This window comes from Triturus cristatus, chromosome 2_1 (genome assembly GCF_964204655.1).
Source record: "Triturus cristatus chromosome 2_1, aTriCri1.1, whole genome shotgun sequence".
Taxonomy (NCBI): Eukaryota; Metazoa; Chordata; class Amphibia; order Caudata; family Salamandridae; genus Triturus; species Triturus cristatus.
Window position 1 is genome coordinate 273,780,925 of NC_140581.1, and position 26,417 is coordinate 273,807,341.

A 26,417-nucleotide genomic window follows, 5' to 3' on the forward strand; every position below is an offset into this window, starting at 1 on the left:
AATAGCAGGTCCTTTCCCCTGAATGCTCTTGTGAGCAATACAGAGGGCTTTGAAGGTCACTCTCTCTTTGACCGGGAGCCAATGGAGTGCCTTTAGAGCGGGCCTGGCTGATTGCCTGGCCGGAACGTTCCGCAGCAGCCTGGCTGCCGCGTTCTGCACTTGTTGCAGGATTTTGAACGTTGATTCCGGTGCTCCGAGAAAGAGTGCATTACTGTAGTCCAGGCGTGAGATGATTAGACCTTGGACTAACAGCTTCCGGGAGAGTTCCGGTAAGAGGGGGAGAACCTTACGGGCCGAGCGGAGCAGTCCATAACACACGCCAGCGATCTTCTTGGCGTGTGTCCTAAAGGACAGATCAGGCTCCAGCCAGACCCCCAGGCTCTTAATTTCCTTCTTTGGGTCAGGCGGAGTGCCCATACAGTTGGGCCAGCTGCTCGGCGAGAGGGCGAAGTTTGAGTGGCCCAAGATCATCAGCTCAGTTTTTGAGCCGTTCAATTTGAGCGATGACCTGGTCATCCAGTCAAACACCTCTCTTAAGCATGAATGGAGCGTTTCAGGCTGCTTCTCCAGCTGTGTCAGACCCACCACTAGCTGAGTGTCATCCGCATAGCTTATGGTCTTAAAGCCAAACGGAGACACCACACCCTCAAGGGGTGCCATATACACGTTAAATAACGTGGGGCTTAGGGATGAGCCCTGAGGCACCCCACAGTGAAGTGGAAAGGGAGGAGATTTTGCGTTGCCTTCCCAAACCTCGAAGGTACGCCCCTCCAGAAAAGAGGCCAGCCATTCCAGGGCCGCTCCTGTGACTCCTGTCTCTGCTAGGCGTTGTGTCAACACTCCATGGTTGACAGTATCGAAGGCCGCACTTAGGTCCAGGAGGATCACTGCCACTGACCCCCCTGTATCCAAAGTGCTTCCTCACTGATCCTCCCCGTTCTGTGAAATGGTCTTATTCAGTCCATTAATAAGATCCCAGACTCTGAAGCCTGAACACTGCCATATTCTGATTTTAATGGCTCCATGTCCGACAGCATGGGCAGCGATCACAACGAAACTGACATCAGCTTGCACATGTTTGTGGACCTCAATGTCACATCTGGGCAGGGATGGATTGGATGCAGAGTCACATGCCAAACTCTGCCAGCCACCCCACATACCCTCCTGGGGTGGGGAGGCTGGGGAGAGAGCTAGCAAAAAGTTTCTGGATCCAGACTGGTGCCTGGCGTAATTCACAAGGTGAGTAATTTCCGGTTAGCTCGTCTCTACTAGAAAAGCTCAGCTCATCAAATTTGAGAGGTCAGCATTTCCTTACTCAAAATTTTGTTCTGCTAGAGTATCATTGAATGATAACTGGTTAAGTGAGAAAGTGCTGTTTCTTCTTTCTGCGTTTTTCTTTTTAACAAATGTGTACGTTTTTATTTTTAGCTGACTTAATTTGACGGCTCCAGTTGTACTTAATCCTGTCTTGTACCCTTCTCTCTGGCCTGCTCCAAATCATTTTTGGCATGGGTTGCAGGGAGTTCCGAATGCTGACGTCTTTACTGTTCCAGGTTTTACTGGCTTCTATCCAACCGAGGAATTAAATAAACGTCTATGATAGTTATCCAAAAGCTTTCTCCTTCTGTCCTTCAGTTCCATAATTTTGTTTAATTCATTCTCTTCTAAACAAATAACGTCCATATGAGAAATGTATAATCTGTGCATTTTGCCTACTTTGTTTCTCACACCTGTGAGAATGGAGAACAGATGCATCAACCAATGCAACATTAGCTGTATATTATAAAAATATTTGTATAGTATAACGGCTTTACTGAAAGTGCATATTGGAAATTTTGCTTGCCCAAGGAATGGTTCTTTAAGAAACACAAAAAGCTAGCATTATAAGCAGGTGACCTTCCTGAAAATGTAAGCATCTTTTATTGCTGGTTGCCTTTAATGGTCAGTTTGTCTATATTTTAATCATTCATGAATCTTTATTTCGGCAATATTTCAGCCATAAAAGAACACATAAAATAATATATACAATAAAATACAGTAATGAAGCAATAACTACAATTTCATAATCAAGTGTGAACCAGGGCTGCTAGCCACTATTAAAAATACAGTAATGAAGCAATAACTACAATTTCATAATCGAGTGTAAACCAGGGCTGCTAATCACTATTTGAAATTATAAAACTCCTTTTGATCCAGATAGCATACAGATACTTCGAGAGTGCAAACACAATATGACCTGCACTATCAGTTTTAAAAATCCTTAATGCATCTGAACATTTCCTGAATCCTAAATTTCTACAGATGGGTACAATCCAATTCTTCCTTGCTCTACTATAGAGAGGACAGAAAAATAGAATATGGCATTCATCCTCATTATTCATACCACAGTCTGGACAATGGGAGGCCCTGGACAAGGACCATTTACTGGTAAGGCACGCTATAGGAAGTGAGCCAAACCTCCATTGTATGTAAAGCTTCCTGGCCATAACAGGGAAAATTACATCCAGATAATCTTCGAATAAGTATACAGGTTTAATCTCTAGGAATGATTTTACCATGGTACCATTCTGTGAATCATGCAGCCATACATTAGAGCATCGAGATCTATAATGCTCTGTAAATAGGTTCCCTGAGATCTCACTGCAGGCTGTTACTGGATTCAGCCACATGTCCGCAAGGCCCATTTTCAAGAATTAATCTTTAATGTAAGAGAGCCATGGAATGTGCACTGCCTTGCCTATACTCAGTATTTCTTGTAATTCAGTTCTGTACTGCAGGAGCTCGGGGGGTCAGCCATATCCTCCTCCAAAACCTGAGGGGTTTGATGGCTAGTTCCTCCTGGATGGAAAATGTACCCAAATCGAGCCTCAGCGGTAAAAGAGGTGTACTTTGGGGGAGCGAGAGCAGCTGCCTCAGAAAATTGTTCTCTACTTTAGTCAGTCCAGGTCTGACGGCGTGCCCCCATAGTTCCCCACCGTACAATGCTGCCGCTCTAGCCCTCGATTTATAAATTTCAAGACCAGGGCTAATGGGTTTGTAAGTGGAGGCATTTGTCATTTTTAGTATTCCCCCAGCTATTTGGGTCAATTTGAGTTGTGATTTGGCAAGATGGGGGCCCCAGGAAAGATTTTCACTTAGTGTAACACCTAAGTATTGGAATGTATGAACTCTCTCCAGTGCAACCGAGTCTAGGGTGGGGGGTGGTCTAGTGTGTGAAGAAGGGTTAAAGATCATGTATTTAGTCTTGTCTACATTTATCTGTAGACCATGTTCACAGCAGAAGTTGTTAAAACCTTCCAATATGCGTTGGATCCCCATGGGTGACTTAGATAAAAGCAAGGTGTCGTCAGCAAACATTATGGCCGCGACTTTCTTGCCTGCCAACCTGGGTGCATCGTTGTTAGGCACTGCATCCAGGTAAGATATCAACCCATTTACATATAAGCAGAACAAGGTAGGGGCCAGGACACACCCCTGCCTGACTCCCTTGCTCACCGTGAACCTAGCGGACAAAACACCTCCTCTTGCACACCTGACCTGAGCAAAGTTCTGGGTGTGCAACCTCACCAATATCCCCAATAGGGAATTGGGAACACCCAGATCTTGTAAGACAGCCCAAAGTTTACCCCTAGGGACAGTGTCAAACGCAGAGCGTAAATCAACAAACACCATGTAGAGGCTGCCACCCTCTATTACCACAGTCTTCCAGTACAGCATTATTAAACGGAAAATCTGGTCCATGGTGGATGTTTTACTTCTAAAGCCAGCCTGATAAGGCGAAAGGATTTCATTCTCATTGGTCCACTCCTGCAAACGATCTAAAATAAGTCGTGCAAATATTTTTTGGGGGACATCAATGAGACTGATGGGCCTGTAGTTAACTGGAAGCAGGGGAGAACCCTTTTTATATATTGGTATAATTTCCGCTCCCAACCACGAGCCCGGAACCTCTGCACTGTACAAAATGGAGTTGAAAAGTGCGCATAAGTACGGCGCCCATATCTTAGGCTGTTCTTAGCTTGTCAATACCTGGTGCTTTGCCCATTGCCAGTTTTCCAATGGCGATGGAAACATCCTCTACGGAGAATTCCAGATCCACAGCATCCCCAGAAGGAGATGCATAAAAGGGCAAGAGATCTAAATCAGAAGTTGCTGCATATAGGGATTTAAAGTGGGATTCCCACACCCCCGCATCTAAATTGACTTCAATTGCATTACGGGGTTCTGCACACCCTGAGTTCACAATAGCCCAAAATCTTCGCGCTTCCTTATTGGCAAGTGCAAAGGCTAAGTTCTCCCATCTCTCCCAGTCTATTTTTGCCTGTTTTAATACTTCTTTGTAGGCAAGCCTGAGGGAACGGATCATTAGCCTATCACTGCCAGTTTTAATAGCATTAATCAAATCGGATTTAGATCTCCTACATGTGGCGTTGTACCAAGACGAGGGGGAGGTCCTGGGTTTCCTGGTGGAAATGGTAGGATTAAGAATACCTGCAAGAGTGTCAACCAGATCCTGATGAACAGTAAGCAGGTTCGCAGAAGTATCCAGGGACAGCCCTTGGGCCCAGATGTCACTTGCCATTTTGAGCAGGGGAAGGATGGATGTGTATAAACTTGAAAGTGCATCCCTCCTCTCACGCAGAATCGCCCACTTTACCCACCTCCTGTTGTTAGTAAGAACCAGGCCTGGGTCAACGGTCGGTTCCATGTGGGCTTTCGAAAGTTTAGGCAGTTCCATTTTCAACAGCAGTGCGTTGTGATCGCTGTCCGTTCTATTCAATACCTCCAGATCCACAATCCTTGACCACATCCTGGTCTGAACCATGACGTAGTCTAAATGGGATTCCTGATCTTTTTTATTGTAAGTGCACTTGGAGGGAATATCTGAGGGCATCCGACCATTAACCGCCCTGACTGAATTCTGGAGGGTTAGGGTCATGATCTGCATGGCCAATGGGGTCCAAGCCTTTGCATAAATGGACCTACATTGAGGGATTCCCCAAAACTCGTCTTCATCCAACAATGCCCCCTCATTCAGCCCTTGCAGAGGCTCGTAATGGCAATTAAAATCACCTGCAATCACATAGTGAATGTCTCGATTTAGAGATTCAAGAAAAACTGATAATTCCCCAATGGTGTTAGATTCCTTTGCCAAAGCAGTAGGTCGGGAATATACATTCACTAATGCCAGTTTATATAAATTGGGCCAGATCATAAGGACGCATAGAATGTCATCAGAGTTTGTCTTAATCAATTCCACCCTACAGCCCAGATGTACACAGACCCACGTTGACAGACCACCAGAAGGGCGGCCCTTACCTCCCCATCGGGCTGAGATATTAAAGGCCACAAACCCCACTCTATGAACCTCCTCCCTAGCCCAAGTCTCCTGCAATAGGATCACATCAGCGGTGTCAACAAAAGAGCCCCATGCTGGACAGGCTAGCTTATTTTTCAGACCCGCCACATTCCATGATATTAGATTCATGCGCTGTGGGTGGCACGGAGGATATGGTGAGGGATCCAATTGAAAAAGAGAGTCACTCTGCTGGAGTGATTCAGTTGGCCAAATGGGGGCAATACTAGCACTTTCTGGAATAACTGGCGATTGGTGGGGAACGGAAGACAGTGTAGAATACTCTAGGGGGACACTAATGCTAAACCCCGCAGAGGTAGAGGGGCTCCCCTGGTTGCAGGATGGCAGGATCCTTTCCCTAGTTGACTCGATAGGCTCTAGGCCTATAATGCTACCCCCCAATGCACCCTGTGCTACATGATTATACCTAGCCAGTCAGTCAACCTGTTCAAGACAACTGAACCTATTTGAGCATGGGGGATAGGACCATTTTAAGTCTTAGGGAGCTTGCCTTGGTTTCCCACCACCTCCCCTATGCGAATGCGGGATATGGGTCCAACCATTTTCTTCTGCCCCCAGTTGTCCATTGGGATAGAAGTAGGAGAGGGGACGGACCCCAATTTTTGTGTCTGAACGGGAAGTTTCCCAATTACATATATAATCTGCTGTCCTAGCATCCCGGAAATTGACTGACACAATCGCCAGTAATGTTTTTAGGGGTGCACCCCACCCAACCCACCCTTCTAACCATAATGATCTCGCATCTAGCATACGGAGGCAAGGGCCTATGGATGCTAAGCCAGTGTATTGCCTTATTTTTCAGGTTGGAAAAATCTTCAGTACTAGGGTCATTAATTTCAGGAACCCCTGTAAGAACAACCAGATAGGGACTTGCTTCCGGGGGCAGATCTAATCTCGGGGGAACCCCGGGAGCATCTCCCTGGATTCGCTTCCGCTCCATCCTCCCATTATCGCTGTTTTTAACCAGAGAGGCCTCTCCTGTAGTATTACTATCTATATGATGGTCGTTGAGGGGCCTAACTTCGTGTTATACTTGTGGGAGAATATGTGTAGTAACTGGGGCTGCCTGAGGTACAACAGGTGGAATAATGGGTGGCCGAGTGTCTGAACATACAACAAAAGGGTCTGGCACTACCCCCCCCAGCCCTAGCAGTGCAACCACATTTACAGGAGCATGGAGGAAGTGCTTTGTTATTAACACCATCAGTTAAACCCCTTATTTGTTGTTCAAGCTTAGTGAGAAGAGTCACCATGCCATCCAACCTTGATTCCAGAGGTCCCAAGAGGGTACGCAGCAGTAAATCTAATTGTTGCGGTGGTGTTGCATCCCCAGCTGCCTGTGGCAGGAAGGTAGAAGAAGCGTGTGCCTGAACAGGGGGATCCCCAAGGGACTTAGAAGGAATAAAGTCTGGAGGTAAGGTACAGCTTCCCTGACCTTCTCTAACCGCTGTATCTGCCTCGGGGACTACGATGGTACGTCGTTTTGCTAGTTTAGCTCCCCCTGGCTTGGTACTAACTTCCCTAGAGGCTTTGGGCTTGGTTTTCGAAATCAACCCTTCATTAATGACCCTTTTTTTACGCAGGATAGGTCCATGTCTAGTCACTGGGGGGGATAAAATTCTCGAATTTGTCGCGAGGTCATTACCACTCGAGGGATCACTGTAGGAGGTATCATCCACGAATTGGGTGAGAGGTAAAATGGTATTACTAGCACCAATGCCATTAGGGGTGCGCGCAGATGCAAGAAGGCCCAGAGAGGATCTCCTAGCTAGGGCAAGGTCCTGCGAGACTCTGCGCTCCATGAGTACAATACCCTGATCAATCACCGAGTTAGCTCTTACTATAAAATGATCTAAAGTGCCTGTGAGATTACTGTTGGACACATGGTTCCTGCCCTCTTTAGATGCCATTGCTCAGGTGAGGTAAAACACAATGATTAAATCGTAGTAGTTATGCGTCACTATATCCTTCAACAGACCAGTGAATTAATAATAGCAACGGTCAATAACCAATGCAGTCTAATAGCTTAAAATGTACACATACGGCTTAGTCCGCAGATGAAAAAGGGGTGGCCCGGTCCAGACTCTCACGGTCTCAAACGGGCTACAACGGGCCCGCCCTTGGCCCGGGCTTTGCCCGGGATGCGCCCCGGACGCGTCCCGCGTACGCGTTGTGGTGGAAATAGTTATAGTGGAAAAGGGAGGAGTGGCCGGGAAGAGTCTCCAGCTGCGGCCAATGTCCTGGAAGCAGAGGGGCCACTGGGACTCGCAGTCCCGGTTACACCAACAGGTAATCCTCGTGGCTCCCACGCCTGTGCCTTTATCCACAGATACACCTCCAGTGGCGGAACACCTTTGCACAGCCCGCCGGCCAAGTCGTCGTCTCCGAGCGGCATTATGAATTCCCTGATTTGTTGGTTTACACTGTTCCAAACAGCTTGTTGGGTGGCATTTGTTTGCACACGTTTAAAGACCGTGAATGGTTCAAATCATGGTCTATAGTTTTTTTCCCCCCCCTGATGTTAAATCATATATTTATTCCACTTAAAAAAAAATCTAAATCACTATTGTATTCTGTTCTTTCTCCTGTGATTTCAAGGATAACAAACTAAGTATTTCATGATATTGGATTTATGTTCCAACCACACAGCTTTGCCCATTTTTGTTGTTTTGACCTGCATGATAAAGCCAGTATGGGCAGCGGATGTAGACACTTACAGAATGACTATCATTTGTCAAGTATTTTTTAATATTAATTTCTCTTCCATTGCGCATATGGTAAATGGTTTCTCATTTGGAAAATTTATTCATGTGGATAGGCTGTGAGGGGCAAGTATGCGGTTTTGCAGAGGGCCTTTATCTTTAGGGTCACTGAAAGATCACTAATAAGGATCACCCAGAGGTTCCGATTTTGTTAAGGTGGTTCACTGATCTAGCAGGAATCCATGGGGGTACAATTCCTCAGGCTAAGGGATGACTTAATCAAAAAACAGAATTGCCGTCAATTAAAAAAAACTTTTTCAGTCGTCCGACCATAAAAGTGCAATATATACGTTCTAAAACATCACAATCAATTTTATACAAAAAATGAAGTATCAACTAATTAATTTACACAGCCAGTATAGAAAATTAGATTGACTTTAGTATCCAACTGAAATCTATAAAAACCTTGCTGTTCTACAAATAGGAGCAATGGCAGCAAACACCACTAATAGGCCAGAGTTAAGCAACAGGGTCTGCTATGTTGTCTATCTCCTAAATGCATGGAGTAAGCATCAACATAAGCACCCAGGTTAAAAAGATCTTCACTTAAAATTGCACTGTTAAAACTATTTATGTGGGAGTAATACGGGTCTTATAAGCCTTCCTCCTGATGCCCCACATGTGGTCCAGAAATTTGCAAGTGCACATGCAGACAGTGGTTTTGTGTCAGATTTAAAAATCCCCTGAGCTTCACCATGTTTGCTGGTTCCCAAATGCATGCAGAGGGGAGTATTCCACCTGGCACTTGGAGGAGAATATGCTGGGAAGGCAAATAGAAAATATGCAGGTGATTCATTTGGTGCAAGACAACTGGGGCAGGACTTGGTATGAGTTTGGTTAAAATGCCAGGTACTAATACGAGTTCAAGGGAAATGTACCGAACCTAAACTGCATGTAAAGTTTCCTGTTGCTCGGTGTCTGGATAATATCAAGGTAGCATTCCAGGGATCTTGCCATTTTAAAGTCTGCAAATTCCACTGTTGGCCTACCCCTTGATGTGTTAAAAGCAATGAGGACTACCCAGTCACAATACAAAGCTTTCACTTGGTTTTTCCTGGGAGGCAATAGGGGATTCATTTTATCCCATCGACCCTTTACCCCAGTGCATTCTAATAAGTGTTACGTGTTTTTTTTATTTTTTTTTATCCAACCTATCTTATTAAATGTATCCAGGGAGCTGACTTCCTCTACTGCAGTGGCGTAAGAGCCCAATTTTGGAGTGTATCTTCGTCTCTGCCAAAATAGCAGCGGACGTAGATTGACCAAGTATGCAATGGATTTCCTGCCCATATCTAGCTTTAATGGGTGGAGTAGTGTGCTCTTGGGAAGGGACACCAAGCTCCATAGGTACTTATTCTCCGACCAGGAGAGGGCATCCAACTTGTTGAAGCCCCACAGTTTGGAACCTAAAGGGTGCATCTCACCGCCTTGTAATTGCATCGCGTGGGCGGCTGCAACAGGTTTACTAAATGAGGTACTGTGTTCTTTCCTCAGAGCCCCAACTATTTTTGTGTACGGAATTGCATTGTTAAACTCATAAGTCATTGCCAGCATTCACCTATGAATTGGAGAGACAGTGGGTTAACTAGGGATAGTTGGAAGCTTTAAGTAGAGCTGGTTGTCAACCGTGTACAGTTGGTACCTACAAAACTACTGAGGTACCATCTATGCATTTGCCTAAGAATGTGTCTAGAACAACGAATACAGTTATTATTTTTGTGTCATTTTTCAAACACTTTGCTACATACACAAATTGTGGTTACATTTTAAAAGATATTTGAGCACAATTAAAGTACATTAGTGGCACCTGGTTGCTTTCTCAAGGCTGGCATTGTGTGGATGTGGTAGCTACACAACAGCAAATGTTTTGGTGTTTAGCTTGTTAATGACCATGCCAGCTTCTTCAGTTAATCTGATCCTTTGGTCCAGTGCATGTCCTCTATTATTGCAGTCCTCCTTTAACCAGACCTTTATCACTTTTCATTTAGTCTGCCCTTTGAATAAAGTAGAAGGGGACCCTTTCGTTCAGACTTATAGCCTTTTCTGATCGTGGTAAAAATTCTCTTGCACCTCTGTTGCCTTGTCCGAGAGATAGAGGATCACTATGATGATGTAGACTCTGGGCTTGGGTCCTCTGAGCGTTGGTGACACAGTTCAAGATTCTATCTTCCTGGCCCAACAGTGAACCGCTCAAGGATCTAATTGCGTTCATTCATTGGTGTAATTCATTTTGTTTCATAGTGCTGCATGAAGACATTACAATAGGTATGGCACATGGTGGAGCCCATAGCCGTGCCTGCTGATTTGAAATACAACTTTGTTTTTAGAACAAAAATATTTGTTGTAAAGAATTGTATGTAGGAGTTGCATTAAAAATGTTAATTCCACTTTCATAGATGGGTTTAACGGGTGCTTCATGAATTTTGTTTAAGTAGAATACCAATGGGATTCTTGGCTTTTCAGTTTATTGAAATCATTTTCTTGTTTTAGTGGTCATTTTTTAAATTTTTTTTATTTTGCTTCTTACAGTACACTTTTCTTTTATATTTCGTTGAATTAATTTCCGATTTAAAGCAGTGTCAGGTTTTACAGCTACTATTTGGCTTTTTGTATATAGTTCCTGTACATTGTAACTATTGCACCGGCTTTGTCTGCAATTCTGATTCCTAGAACTTTATTTTGAGGCGGTTTTTGTTATTATATTTTTCAATAATGTTTCTTAGATCAGATTTCGATGATTCTCCTTTTCGCATGTTTTTTTTTTTAAAGATCCACGTCCCTCTGCTTAGCTTGCAGAGCTGTTTAGTCCGATATGGCACAAATGAATAATGCTCTTTCTGAGAACACTCCTTATTAGCATAATATTCCTTATTAGCATTACCTTTGCTGCAGTGGCTCATGTGGAGAAACTAATGACATGAAAAACGTTGTTGTATGAGGTTTTTTTAGGTCTCGCCTGAGCCAGCGCATGCGTTGCAAGACACTTAGTATACGGGTTTTCAAAGTGCTACCAGACCTGCTGGCCTAACGCTTGCGTTCACGTGCGCAGCCACCATCTGCCTCCCTTCCAGCGCGATCACTGCTGCGCGTGCACCACTCGCGTGCTTAACACAGAGCGTGTCCTCGCCATCGCTTTCGCTTTGATCGTGATTACTTTCGCTTTCACGGCCGCGTGGCCGTTACTTTTACGGCCGTGCGGCCAATGCTTGTTACATTTGGTGCCAGATCATTCTCCCAGCCGTAGTGCCATATCCAAGTCCTCCCACCTCAGCTCTTCCTCTACCACACAGTGAGACCCAGAAACCTCAAGTTGTCCTCCTTCAAATGAGTGCTCGTCCAGTCCAGGATTTTATTTTTTCAGCTGTGGCTTTCACATCAAACTCTGATCTACAAACACCAGAGATCAGGAAATGACAGCGCACCGTGTGAGCAATGCACTCCTGGCATACCACACACACTTGTGACCCCTCATATCCTATGCCAGGAATCCCCTTACAATGTCTCTCAGGAATCTCCTAACCCGCCTCCCCAATAAGCGCGCACTCCTTGCCACAACTCCTATGTGCCCCCTCGTTGCCCCCAACAAGCTATCCAATGGGTGCTACTTTTCCCAACAATCTCTTTGCCCCCAAGAAGCCCCCTCACAATCTCTCAAATGAGCCCTTCATAATTACTCTTGTCTAGAAGTCCTGTTTGCCCACATGACACCCCTTTTCCCCCATTTCAACAAAGAGCCCTCACTGTCTCTTGCTGGGTACCTCCTCGTTGAACTGGTTCGTGCGCCCCTCATTGTTACTCTTTCCAGGAAGCATTGGTATCCCCCCAACCCCTCCCTCACAAGCTCTGCAAGGAGCCCCCTCATTTGCCCGTCCTTGGGAGCCCCACCTCCGCAGTACCAGCCCCACCTCTCAGCTCCCATCACTCACCGGCGTCTGCGGGGTCGGCGCAGCTCCCCCGGCCAGCTCCACCGCCTGCATTTCCTGCTGCGGGGGCTTGGGCTTCCTCAGCCCGCCACCCCATTGTTCCGGCGGCAGCTTCATGGGAGTGTCCCCTCTCCTACCTGAGCTCGGGAGCCGGGGACAGACCCAAGCTGGCGCAGAGAACAGAGCTGGGCGCCAGCGAGGAGTCCCCGGTGTGTGCGCGGGAGCAGCTGCCTCCCCGCAGCCAGACAGCTTACCTGGGGCAGGTGCGGCTCCGCCCTTTCCTTGTTGTGTTCTGTCAGTACAATCTGACAATGTAAGTCTTTCAGAGGACACGCAAGGGGTGAGGTGTTTAGTAAAACAGTCTTTGTGCTGGTGCAGTGTCGTTCGACAATTCAGAACCCACAGAGCTTTCAAGCTGATCCATGTGTGGTGGGCATTCTGGCACTTGTAAATGAGACAGCCTGTGCGAAGTATTTATCCATATGCTGCAGAATGAGTCCACAACCTAGAAAAATGTCCTTAACAGTAGTCAGAGTGGTAGTTCGAAGTACCGTTACACACCGAGCCAAAAGATGCTACACAAAGCTGCATGGTAGCTAGCACATAATCGTTTACTATTTGAACCATGAATGTACAACTGCTATAATAATTGACCTTATAGCATTCATAGCAAGTTTTTTCCCCAATTGTTACTCTGACGACTAATACCATCACATACAAAACATGTATAATTAAGTAATTAAAAATGACCTTGATTGAGTATTGCGGCATTTATCCATGTATCCACATTCTGAATTTATATATATTTTTTTATTCCGGGTGCTATTGTGATTTACTTTAAGTAACTTATTGCTGAACCCATTTTCCTATAACTGCATTTGATACACACGTTATTAAAGCCAACTGGTCTGGCTTTACATTGCTAACCTATGCAGATATAGACATGCACAAATTTATTTTTCATGCATTGGCACATCCAAGGCATTCCTCTTTACAAATACTTGTTTATGAGTGAAGAAAGTCTTTGTGTGGCACCTTAACACTTGGACAGATTTGATGTGCTCTGATCCGTGGTATTCTTCTACATCAAAAGCCCCCTGCGAGTGGAGGAGGCTGGGCTCCAGGAACTCCTTCCAACCACGTGGTGGCCACACCGCTTTAACAAAGAGGTACAAATTATAGATCCTGTGATGCCTTCTTTGAGGATAAGTGACCTCTTTCCTTGGTCTAAGATCGCTAGTGTGAGCGCATCAAAGTTCAAAGCTTATTAGACCATAAGAGCGTGTGCATTTTCTTATGGCATGATTTTTGTGAGCATTTATCTGGACCAGTGGTTTATAGGAGCACCTCAAGAAAGCTCTCAAAATGTGGAGGTGAGAGAGGGCGATTGATTGGTTATGGAATATTGCTGATTTTGAAGATTGACGTAGCCTTTGAGATTCAGATCATGTCTAGCTTCTGTCCAATTATGTGGATAGTGTTGCCTAACTTTAAAAAAAATATATATATATATTTCTTCTGCCAACAGTGATAACAGGCGTAATCACCTAAACCTATTCCTATTCTAAAATGCTTAACATAAATATATTACTGGAAATTTCTTCACTCTTACCGTTACATTTAATTTTTTACCTATTCTGGGATGGTTCAGTGCATAGGACACAGATGCCCACTGCTTGTTGGAATACCAGCGTGCCTTCTCCTGGATTAGAACATTTTATGTAATGACAACTAGGACAGTTGAGGCCAAGGAACGCATGGTTCTGTCTTACCACAATTTTTTATCGGGGAGTTTAGTGAGATTCTAAAGCACACAATGTTTCTTTTGTATTTTTGATTTACGCATTCGGACCGTTAGGCTCCCTTAGGCCCCCAGGAAAGGAAACGTCCAATAATGTGGATGTCTTCAACAGCTACTTCACATCCCGCCTGAAATCTAAATCTCTGGGGGGTGGAGGGAGGAGAGAGACAGGTGCCTACATTGGATAGTGTCTCAGTTCGGGCCAAGTGTACAAAGCATTTGTATGGTGAAAAACACTCCGATTCACAGTTTGCAACCACAAAAATACTTTAAAAAAAAAAAAAAGAAAAAACGAATCTCGTGTTATTACTCAGTAAACTTGAAAATTAAAAGTCAATTTTTTTTAATGCAGGCATTAGTTCAAATTTTATACATAAACCATAAAGTAGAGTCTTAGATTATTTGCCTACAGAGGCATACAAGCATCCCTCAAAAACGTGGAAAAATGAAAATAAGAGGCCCACTATTGCGCCGATCTGGTAACCATTATCAGAGTTAAAGGATCATGTAAACCATTAAGAACAAGCATTGGCATAGCCAATAGGTCTCGCTTTTGGGCCCTTATTAGAATTTAGTTATGTTGCACTATATCCTTGGTGCAACAACATCAACTGTTGCATGGCTAAACACTTATAAGGTCACAAAGGCGAGACCTATTGGCTATGCCAATGCTTGTTCTAAATTGTTGCATATTTTTTCTTTTTTTTTTGCACTCTAGAGAATATTTGTAGTCCAATTTTATTTATCACTGCCTAGGATCTTCTCTTACTTTGCTCAAATTAAAAGCAAACAGAAGTAAAATGTTTCTTTGTTTTTTGCCGCAGCAGCTGACTTAATTGGTACTCACATTGGTTTAATCTTACTGGCTACGCACGTTTAATGGGCCCTGGGCCTTCTGCAGTGCATGCTTGACTGTTTAGTGGGCAGGTGTGGTGGAGGCCAGTCTGTCTGCGTCAAGAGTCTAGGGAGGCTGCTCTTGCTTATATACTCTAAGATCTGCTCATTGTAGGCGTCATCTAAAGAACTGATGTACTGTCATCTGGAGTTTTATTCATAGAACAAAAAACTTCCTCCTTTCAGTCATCAAAAGTGAGCTCACGTACACTCAAACACAGTCTCTAAATCTCCTAATGCTTGCAGTTGACCACATTCTCCACCGTTTTTAAAAGCAGTCTTAACGCTTGCTCCCTTATCTAAATACTGTCTATGGACTCATGACCACCGGTTAATCTTGAATTATTATTTTTAACAGACTCGTTGCTCACACCTGAGCTAGTAGCATATTTGGTAGCAACTACTTCCTTGAATTAGCCCTATTTCCGGAAGGATGGATGCCCTGCCATTTCACTCCTTCCTTCGAAGTCTTTTGATGAGGGTGACGCTCTTAGGGTTAACCTTTCATCCAGTGCACAACAAACCTTTCCAGGAACTTTAATATATTTGGGTCGCTGGGCCCTGCCCAATTTTCAGTAATTGGTGAATTAAGCACTTCTTATAGCTGCCTTTTTTTTTGTTAGGTGATTTTTTAAAATCTCCTTTCAGATAGCTCATCTGACATAACTCTGCTTTGACAATACTGCTTGTTGATCCAATTAGTGCATGTGTCAACTCACTAAGTTGGTCATATTCTTCACCACATAGTAGCAAAGGAGGAATATATGTTCCGGTACTCCTTTAGTTTGACCAGACCATTATCTTATTGAATTAAATATTACTCCCATTGAGAAAATTAAAGCTAATCGTTAAAATTCATTTAGTCTACAGGTAGTTATACTGCTGGTACTGCAGGTTGAGTTGGGTGAATGAAACAGTCTGGAGAAACTCTGGCAGGGTATTGTGGGTGTTAACAATCGGTAATGCTGTGGGACCTTATGCTGTCTGGATTTCTCACAAGTGAAATGGCCTCACTAAAAATTATCAGTTAAAATATTAAAACTGATGCCATAAAATATAATGCTGGTCTTTGAATCCAGTATATGGACTTTGCAGGTAAATATGTACATATTGGAAATCAAACTCATTACGTTGGGTGGCGATTTTAAACTCTATTGGAAATCTGCTGTGTATCAGCCACTCTATAATGCAGTTGATTCAGTCGTCTATTCAGAGGCACGCTGAAGTCCTCAGAGTAACTCAAGGGAACTGCTAATTTCATGATCCTGGGCATGCTTACTGAAGTGAAAAAGCACCTAAGAGCAGAGATGGAAGCGTTTTTACACACCTTTTGAACCCAAAAGAAGACTGGACAGGGCTCAAGTTCTTGTTACAGCTTTCAGGTATGCGTCGGAGAAACTACTGGACAGAATTGCTCACTTAATTGTTGAAGTAGGGAAAAAAGAACACGTGACTAACCATAACAAGGATGGAAATTGGTTTCCTGACAATGGTGTTGAAACTTTGACAAGTAGAGTAAACCGTCTGAGCATTTTTAAATTGTAGTTTAAATGTATTTTTAAAATTAATTTTACAACCTGGGCAAAAGAAAGTTGCATGTCATTACAAACTACTGCGACAGTCACAACTCACAGCATTACAGTTCTTCTTTAAACAGGCTTTGCAACGGTCTTTCAAGTCTCAAGCAGCATACCACAATTGCTGGCAACCCTCCGTCTGACACTTGAGGGAGGAATACGAGTTCAACAACCGAGTATTTCATGCCCACATGTCCACTGCTCTGAAACGGATTGTTGTCCCTATGGTGGTATGTGGAGGGTTGAATGTCCTTACATGTTGAACATTTTCCTTTTGGTTAATTGGTTGAATAGTCACTAACACTCTAGACCTGCAGCGTGGTACAGGCTTTTTAAACTCTATAGTAAAATGGAGGTATTTTTTCAGATAAGTGGAGATGAATGTAGCTCATGGGGTTTTGGGGAGCAGCAAGGGAGTAGCAGCGGCTTGAGTGCTGGTTGCGTCAGTGCCCAGTACCCAAGTTTTATTTATTAAGTATTCTCCCCTCATCTGCAGAAGGGAATATTTGTGGGATGGGAGGGTTTTATGTCACTCATATTTGGGGTTTTCAGTGTGGGTGGAGGAAGGGGATAGCTAGAAAGGGTTTCTTTTTAGATTGTGGTACTATATGCTTACACACAGGAATACCTCGTATTACATTGCCTAGGAGGGGGAGGAGTAGCCACTCAATAGAAATAACATGCAGTAGACCTGTATATTTGGGTACTCAATACCCTATTCAAGCAGAGTGCGCACCGCTCAGTGGTTACATTTGTGACTTGAAATGTGAGAGGCTTGTATAACCACACAAATACTAGGTTGGTTCAGGCACACCTTAATAGAATGAGTGCAGATGTGCTTTTCCTACAGAAGACCATCTTAAAATTGTACTGCGAGAACTTTTGCCTCTGCTTAGGGTTTGCACCATCATTTCGCATCATATAATTATTATTCAAGAAGGGTAGCAGTATTTATTGGAAAAAATGTCGACCGTGACTCCTGTCTCGGGGATCCTGACTGTAAGTTACTCATTCTCAGTGGGTAAGTGAGCCAGTACTGTTGGTGAATACTTGTGTTAACAAATAATTTTTTTGATGGGAGCACTAAGATGTAACCTTTGACTCGTGCTTTTGGGGGATATGGGGGTGTTTTTTTCTTTCTTTTTTTTTTGGGGGGGGACTTTAACTCAATTTTAGATTGGCATCTTGATCATACTCTGGCACTTCCCAGACATTGAAGATAATTATAGAAGACTGCTCGCTGATAGATAATAGTGCAAGTTACATCCCACCAGTAGAGAATGTTTGGCCTACCCCACTGTACATGATGCATAGATTGCTGGTGACAGAGGAATCTCAACGTCAGTTTTATGGACTGCAGAATGCTCCCCCATAAACCCTCTACAACCATATCCTGGTTGGGAATGGTCACACTTCTCAATAGCCATATTCACTCTAATTCTCCCCCCACCCCACCCCGCTTCACAGGGTGTTTGGGTCTTTATAGAAGAGTTAAAAAATTCCATAGAAGAATATTTCTCAATCAACGTAGGTGCACCCACACTGTATTTCACTGCGTGGGAGGCCTTTCAGACATACTTCAGGGGCCAGGACTTGTCGAAACAGGGTGGGTGGGGTACTCAAGTAAGTTCACACCACATTAGTTACTTAGGAGAGTAGACTTAAACTCTTGAAATCCAAGTATGCACTCTACGGACTTGGCTAAAGGCGACAAACTTATGGTTTCCCTTGAACACAAACAGCAAGTGGAAAGTGATATTCTGTTTGAGAAGTTGGCCTGATGTATGATGTCACTAGTTCTAGTGTACACCTTATATCAGTCCAAATACCCTTATGGTGATTGGTTGTAAAGTCAACCTTATAGACCAGCTATCCTAGTGGTAGCATGGACAAGAGCAGTCTTAGGCTAAACTCTGAATGGCATGTGAAGCCAGCTGTGATACCATATATAATCCCTTGAATACCCAATGAAAGGACACCACAACAGATATATATATAAAATAAAGTGTATTTATTCTAGTCAAACCCTCAGCACTCTTTGAGATTAGAGGTAAGTACATCACAGTCTTATTTAAGCATACATTAAGTCACACAGGTAAGTAATACAGTTAGGCCCTAGGGGCCACGCAAACCATATACTAAGTAAGTGGTATAAGGACCACTATCACGGAAATAGAATAGGCCTAGGCCTAGGGAATCGCTGGGGCTACACTACACTAGCGTTAGTTAGGAAGTGGGAGGCCCACGGGATTCGTGTGCAGAGTGGAAACACTCACGCGTAATGCGTAAAAGTCACTAGCAATAGTACAGTTTAGAAAACGATAGATTTAGGACACTTCCGGAGTAGCTAGGAAGTCGAGACTGGAAAACTAGACACTAGGATGGTCACTATCCTGATGAGCACCGAAGTACCCAAGTTACCTAGCCCACAGGCTGCGGGTGCATAGGGGTGAAGATGCGTCGGTTTTCGTCGTCGACTCCTATGGATGCCTGAAGAAAGATGCTGACAGGCAGTCAGTGAAGAGTGTCCGGTGGATCCCAAGGCTGGGATCAAGAAGAGAGGAGACCTGCAAGCAGAAGGGACAGAGTCAAGGTCACTAGCCAGTGACCACGTGGAACCAGGAAGGAACCAGGCGATGTCGTGAAGATTGCAGGTGAAGGTGAAGCTTGTCGCTGCAGCCAGGAGGACCAGGAAGCGTCGAGGACGACCAGGACCAGGAGGCGAGCTGTCCCACGAAGGCTCTTGCTGTCGGCGGCGTCGAAGTTGGACTAGGACTCACCAAGCCTTGGCAAGCTGAACCCACGAAGAACGGAGGACTTGCTTCTGGTGCGGACCAGGAAGGTCTGGGGTGCTTCTTCTTTGCAGAGAAGCGGGAGCCAGTCTGGAGGAGCCAAACCAGCGCAGAAGATTTCAGGGTGCGTCGTCACAAAGGCCACCAGCCAGCGGGCAAGCAACCGGACAGACGCGGCAAGCAGAAAAATGCAGAAGGGCCCCACGCAGGACTCGTGGAGTGTGGGGGGCTGATCTTCGGTGCAGATGGTGCTTGGGGTTGGGGCTTCTCAATCCCCGGTGAACAACTTCGAGGGTGCCTCAGAAGCTGCGCTTTAAGTTACTAGCCACTTTTCCCAGGTAGCCGGTCCCACGTCGCTCGTCGCCTCCACGGATCTCAGCTTTGCTGTGGATGTGGATCAGGGTCGGAGAAGTCTGGAAGTCAAGGCTCTGGTCGGGCTCTGCAGTCGGTTCCTCGTAGAACGTGGGCAAAGCAAAGGGTAGTCTCTTGATGGTGCCTGTTTGCACAGGGTGGCCACAAGGGAGATTCTTCAGTCTTCTTCTTTCGTCGAATGTCGAAGGTCCAGAGTTTCTGTTCAAGTTGCAGGTTCAGGATAATCTAATCTCTTGAGGCCCAACTCCCACTCTTATACTAATCTGGGGGGCTGGGATACCTGCTAGGTCACGCCTTATGGGTAGGACCTGGGAGGGGGTGGTTACACCCACTTCCCTTTGTCCAGTTTCGCGCCAGAGCTGGGGCTGGAGTGCCCCAGCGCCAGTTTGAACTGGACTATGCAAGGAACACCTTGTGTGCCCCAGGCATGTCTCATTCCTTTCAGCCCACCCTGCCCCAATACACTAAAGGCTGTCTGGGGAGGTGCTAGCACCTCCCCAAGCAGGAAACCTATTGTCCAGGCCTCCCTGGCTGGGATCACTCCCAGCTGCAGGAGGTCAGACTTGTGTCGTGGCAGCAGCATCCATTTTGTGATGCTGAGGCTTTGGTCAGAGGCTAACAGTGAAGTATGATTTTAACATGTCTTTCCCTCTAGAAGGGGGGGAATAATATCCTCATGTCCAGAAATGGCATGGGGGTATTATTCCACAGTGTTAGACACCTTACACGACATGTTTCGATAAAGCCAAACCATAGTTACCATAACCGTCTAAGATTATAAGGCACTTTAAGAGTATATGGTAGGCTATATCATAGAACAGCTATAAGGACTTGGTTCCGAAAGCTGCAGACAGGCTCAGCTCATGCTAGAGCACCATCTCACATGTTACCAAGCACTCTGCCTCCAGGATTGTTAAGGCCTGCCATAGGAGTGACTGATAGGTACACATGTGTCTATATGTAAGTTAGGTATAGGAATACTACACCTAAGCAAGGGGTGATTACACGACCTTGCCCCAGCTGAGTGATCAGCCAGTTGTGTCAGAATGGAAGGCCAGGCCAGGGGTGGCATAATACATGCTGCAGCCCCTGGTAGGCCTAGGGTACACCTATGCCCTGGGTACCTAGGGTACACTGTACAGGGGCCAATAAGGTGATCCTATCCAAATGGGTTATGCACCTAAAGTACATAGTATTAATTTAGAGAGAGAACAGCAGGGCTGTGGGTCTGATTAGCAGGCCCACAGCCACATCTAAGTCGAAAACCAGTAAAGCAAAAGCAAAAAGTGCGGGTGAACATAGAAAGCAGACCCTACTCTCCTACAGTGACACTCCATATTTATGCATTTTGCAATTCTATGTTCCTCACATAATAAACTCCTGTTTTCCTAGAAAGTAAAACCTTTGCTATAAAATCTCAATTATTCCGGATTACAAGCCTCTGGTCATTCCTGAGAATAAGTTGGCAGACTACAACATATGGTGAACTTAAAATGTACTTCCAAGCCCAGTCATTTACCACACCCTCGTAGAACTATTCCTCATCTCCCTGGAATAGTTAATACCCTACTTAAGGAATGGAACCCCATATTTGCACAGGCAATACGAATATCGTCCATTTAATCATGCTATTACCTCCAGTGGTCTTTTGAAGGCTAGCAACACCCATATTGCACACTTAGTTATTGGCTCAGTAGACTGGTTGAGCTGGCAACATCCATATCACTCTTGCCTCATCTCCTTATGAGACTACAAATTCCTCAGTGATGTCATGTGTTTTGCATAACTTTAGGTCAACAGCAAAACACAGGATAGAGAAAGCTGGGTATTAACATGGATTTTGATCTCATGCTTCTAACAAACATTAAACAAAATTGATAAATGTATTTATTCCACCAGATTATTCCATTATAAGTTTGGCTATTTAAGGTCAAATTGATGGTGTGGGGGATGACCGTAAATTGTGACTAGCCTTTTATTATTTCCAGTACCTCTGTATTAGAATTCATATCTGCCAAAATTAAGATCACAACTGCTTCTTCTAACACAGTTTATAGCATTACCACCTTACAACTAATCTTTTCCAATGCTGATTACATTTTGCTACGGACTTTGATTTCCATTGGGATTAATCTAAGAACGCCGTCTTCAATTATTTATATATATATATATATATATATATATATATATATTTTTCCCCTACCTGATTAAGAACGGCCTGTGTTAAACCTATTTGTGTAAAATAAGCTACCCTGGATGCCGTTATTGCCTGGAAAAATTGTTTAATATTAGCTCGGTCTATCCAGTTTTTCATTTTGAAATCGAATTTTTTTAGGTCCATGACTCTGCCAATAATCTGAGGGTCTTTGTGACTGCAAATATCAATGCTTTGCTTCATATATGGAGAAAAGAACCAACACCAGTAGAACTGCCTGAGAGACATCAAGAACGAGCATATGCAATGCAATAAGTCTCGCATTGGCGAGAGTTTTAGCTATTGGCATTGTAAATGACAAGGCCTTTTATTTATCTGTTTTGATAATTAACACAAATAAAAGGCAGTGTCATTTACAATGCCAATAGCTCAAACTTGTAAATGCTAGACCTATTCAAAGAAGCAGACGCCATTGTCCCGGGCTGCTCGGAAAGTGAACGCACGCATGTCACGCTGAATGTTGCAGGAAAGCATGTCGTGCTTGCAGTAGGTAAAACTCATTAAGAAGAAAGTGCTTCCAATAGAAGTAAAAGGGCCAGCAGTCCTCGTGGGAGGTTACAAATGAAGACAAGGCGGTACGAAGGAGGGACTAACCAGCCTGTTTACGAATCAGAAGCCAGCATTTATGAAGGGCAATGACACAAGCCAATGACAAATATGAGCATGTCGCAGAGCAGCGCATGCACTGCCCATGCTCGACCTAAAAATGATAGAAAAAGGCTCCAGAACAGGGCAATATTAATTTCCCCATTGTCTCTCCTTGCCAGAACCGTTCATCTCTGTTCACAACTTACACACTTTGTCAAACATCTTCTCAATTACTTTAATCAGGTTTCAGAGTTGGTTGTGATTGAGTCGCAGTAAAAAAAAAAAATAATCCCCCTTTGTGGGGCACTGAAGCGCCTAATGATGGACAACAAGCTGCACCATGTAGAGTATGAGATAGGAAGTGTTATCTTTGTTTTTTAATCCTGTGTGGGAAATGGTTCCATGTTGTGTGTGATGAACTCAGAGAGTGGTTATTGTGTTACTGGAAACCGCGCCTAGCTGTGTGGTGGATGAAGAGGTATGAAAGAGGGAGTTATGGCTTCAGTAGGCGGGCAACTCGAAGTCCCTGGAGGTCCTCAAACGGTATTTCTTATAATAGTCTACGTGGCTGGTTGCACTGGATTTTCCAACCTGATGTTACGTTTTTGGTCTTGAGTAGGCATGGTTGGAGAGAAAGGTGAGGACATCAGGTGGGATTGGCTTTGTTACTATCATTCCATATCTTTGAGAAATGTATAGAAGTAATTATTGTGTGTAACAAGTTAGTGGTAGACTAGATTAGAGTCCTTCAGCTGACCAGCAGTATGCGACAGAGCACTTCAGTTATTCTGTGCCTGTTCAGTTGGTGACAACTGGTTTATTGGCTGTTACAGTGCTGGGTGATGGAAAATACCCTCAGTAAATATCTTATGTGAGTGTAAGTTTTGAATTAAACTATATTTGGCCGTCAGCCGCTGAGGGATATGGGATTAGTGTGGGCCAGATGGATTAGTAACATGATGTGAATTGGCGTTACTATATAATACACAGACTATCATAGCTCAGCCCTTCTTAGGTTACCTGGATATAGAAAGTAATGTGCTGGTTTTGTTGTTCCATATCTGTGGGGTGTAAACTATAGATTGATATTTACGGTGAGATTGTTTATGGGTTCAATTCCAGGATTTTTGGGGTGATGTAGTTATCTTGGAAATAACCATGCCCTTGTATTCTTACTTCCAAATAATTGAGTCCTGACATTTAGCATATTGTTTGAATAGTGATGTTTACATGACTGGTTCATTTCATCAGTCTGCTGTCCAGTTGACGTTCCAGGCCTTAGTGTTTATTTACTGCTCTTTATAAAGAAGTTAGTGGCTAATAAGTGCAAATGGGCAGTGGATAAGGCTTTGGAGATATTACATGCAGCTCAGCTATTCAAGATGGATTTATGTTTTTGATGACTTGTGCCTTCTTGCGATTTGCTGGCTCCAGTGTAAATGAAGAATCCTGGTGTAATCATTCTATTGCTATAGGAGGGCCGTTACCCAAGGAACTGATCATTTGGCTCTCTCCCTCTCTACATCCCTCCCCCTTCCCCTTCATATCTCCCTCTTCCCCTCCCCTAACGGTGAAAGTGTACCTTAGCATCTTATAAACTCCTGGGTACGATCAATCGGGAGTTGATTTCTACCACTTTGATCCTTAACCATTAATTCCGAATTTGGGTATTTTAGATGCGGCGGCGACTCATTCTTGCCATCCTTCCTTTCACTTGCAACCATTTACAAACTTTTTCTTGCACTCTGTGAGGAAAATTGAACTTCATGCCGTGGTTGTTTTAGTGGAAGACCACGACCGGGTGACAAAATTCTGTTGCAGAGAATATTACGTTGAGTTTAAGGCTGGTTGCGCAGACTGTAAATCAAGGCATGCTTCCTCAGAAGTGCCCAAGTATCCTGACTTCAAGGAGCAGTTTTTTCCCTGTAACTTTTTATTTTTCCTTACTATAAACAACCCGCAGTAGAGTATAAATGCACATGGTTACACAGTGGTCAAAATGCAGTTACAATGATTTGGGGCTATCTCCATCAGCCGCAAATTCTTGGTATAAATCAGCATTTCAAAATGTACCTGCAGCTTTCTTAATAATTAAGGCTTCATTCAACATGGTTGCGAAAACAAACTATTAACAGCCAACTTTGAACTTGGATGGTTTGAAGCATTGCACTGCAAAAATAAGCGGAGAGAATGAATATGATTGCAGGTTAAATCAAGCTTTTAATGTGACCATGCCAATTGAGCAGTGCTCTTAATTGTTAGCAGTCAGTGGGAGAGGGGCAACAGCCATTAGAACACGCTTCATGAGTTTAATGAAGGTAGGAAAAGACCTTGTATAAACAAAGGTAGTCCATTTATGTCACGGCATGTGTTGCTTATGCCGTTAATTGGCTTAGCACTAGTTGCTTTTTAGGGTCTCATCTTGTGTTGTAATCGGAAATTCAAACATGAGTGTATCCCTCCCCTGAGATGGGAAGTGTTGACGAAGCCTGCAGACTTCTTGGCAACTGAGCTCCTTGCTTTTCCACGTTTCCCCATGTCAGTAACTATTTCCTTTCAGAAACATGTGGGAAAAATTAGCACCCAGTGTCGTCTTATGGCTAATTTTGCGAGTAATAATGTAAGGATCAGCTGTTGGCTTCTTTTACTTTGTGTGATGAAATAGCCCTAGTGCATTCCACCCCCATGTGTGTAAGGTGGTACACCCAGTAATCGGTGCGAGCGAAGTTGTGATCACAGTCCGGTAGCAGGATAAGGATGGGCAGACCCACAGCATATGCAGCTTGTCTTCTTCTGTAGAAACACCGAGAACAACATTTGTTGCTGCTTCTATAGAAACACACCAAGAACCGCGTATGTTGCCTGCTAGGAAAAATGTGTTAATTTTAGCTGGGAAAAGGGTAAGCTCTATGGCAGGTGTTATATTGTAGGAATTTTAACCGTGCATTTCTAGACACCATTGTAGGATAGGCTGATATGCTCTCCCACTCCTTGTCATGGAACATCATATTAACTTCTGATTCCCACCAATCTGTGAGGGCTGCTAAAGTAATGAAGGTATACCTACCCATCGCCTTGGCCAGTGAGATAACGAGTCAGCATCCCTGCCCCATTGTGTACAGATATTGCGTGAACACATTTCTTTCGTCTGACCTTCTTCGTTTTAATGCAGCCTCTTAGGAGGTTCTCCGGGAATAAGGACTTGATTAGGTTCTTATATCAGTAATACAAAAAGAACCGTTGATGGACAAAATGCAGAACAATGTCGAACATTCCCCCCCAGTACAACGATCTGGGCCTAAATCCATTGTTTTTTTGCTCACCATGCCATTCCAGTTTGGACCCAGCCATATGCAAATCAGTCTTGACCCTGCAGCCAATTGGAACAGTCAAGCCCGAACTGCCAGGCCAGGGCCTCCCTGGACAGGAAACAAGCATCCTAGGACCGGTTTCGGGCTTTTAGCCCTCATCAGCCAGGATAGCTTGACTCCAGTGGCATGGAGAGCACGGAACCCACGTCTGGGCATACCCGTCCCACTCTTGGTGACAAATGCAAAAAGAACAATTGATGGACAGAATGCAGAACAATGTCGTACATTCACCCCAGTACAAAGATCTGGGCCTAAATCCATTGTTTTTTTGCTCACCATGCCATTCCAGTTTGGACCTAGCCATATTTCAGTAGCACTGGTCCATGATGGGTTAGTCCATGCTAATAAGTTACACAGCCTCCATGGGGTCATAGGTTGCTAAATGAATCTCTGTATTAAGTATGGGCAGTGATTTCCCCGTAATATTGAAAAACCTTTAAAGAATACCATTCAGAATCGGTGTTTCTTTAGAGTAACTATTAATGGCCCACGTTTAAGGGCACCTTTTTGTTTTATAGATATATCTACCGGGTCATTTAGAATCACTCGAATGCCAAAATCAGTACAGTAAAGGCAATGAAATTAGGGTAAAGCTTATGACCCATGGTATTCATCTTAGTAGTTAAAAGCATAAAGTTGCTTTTATATGGTAATTTGTGGATTAGAGTGAGTTGCATGTTCTTGTCACTTGGCAATTATATAATAGAATTCAGACCAATGTGAGTTTTTGAAGACCTACTAAGCT

At 44.1% G+C, this 26,417-nt stretch overlaps 1 protein-coding gene across 15 annotated transcripts in view; it reads left to right on the plus strand.

Moving 5' to 3' along the window:
- The window catches only part of NIPBL (NIPBL cohesin loading factor), a 1,722,939-nt gene that overhangs the window by 75,358 nt on the left and 1,621,164 nt on the right, over positions 1 to 26,417 (plus strand). The gene's annotated exons all lie outside the window — the stretch shown is intronic.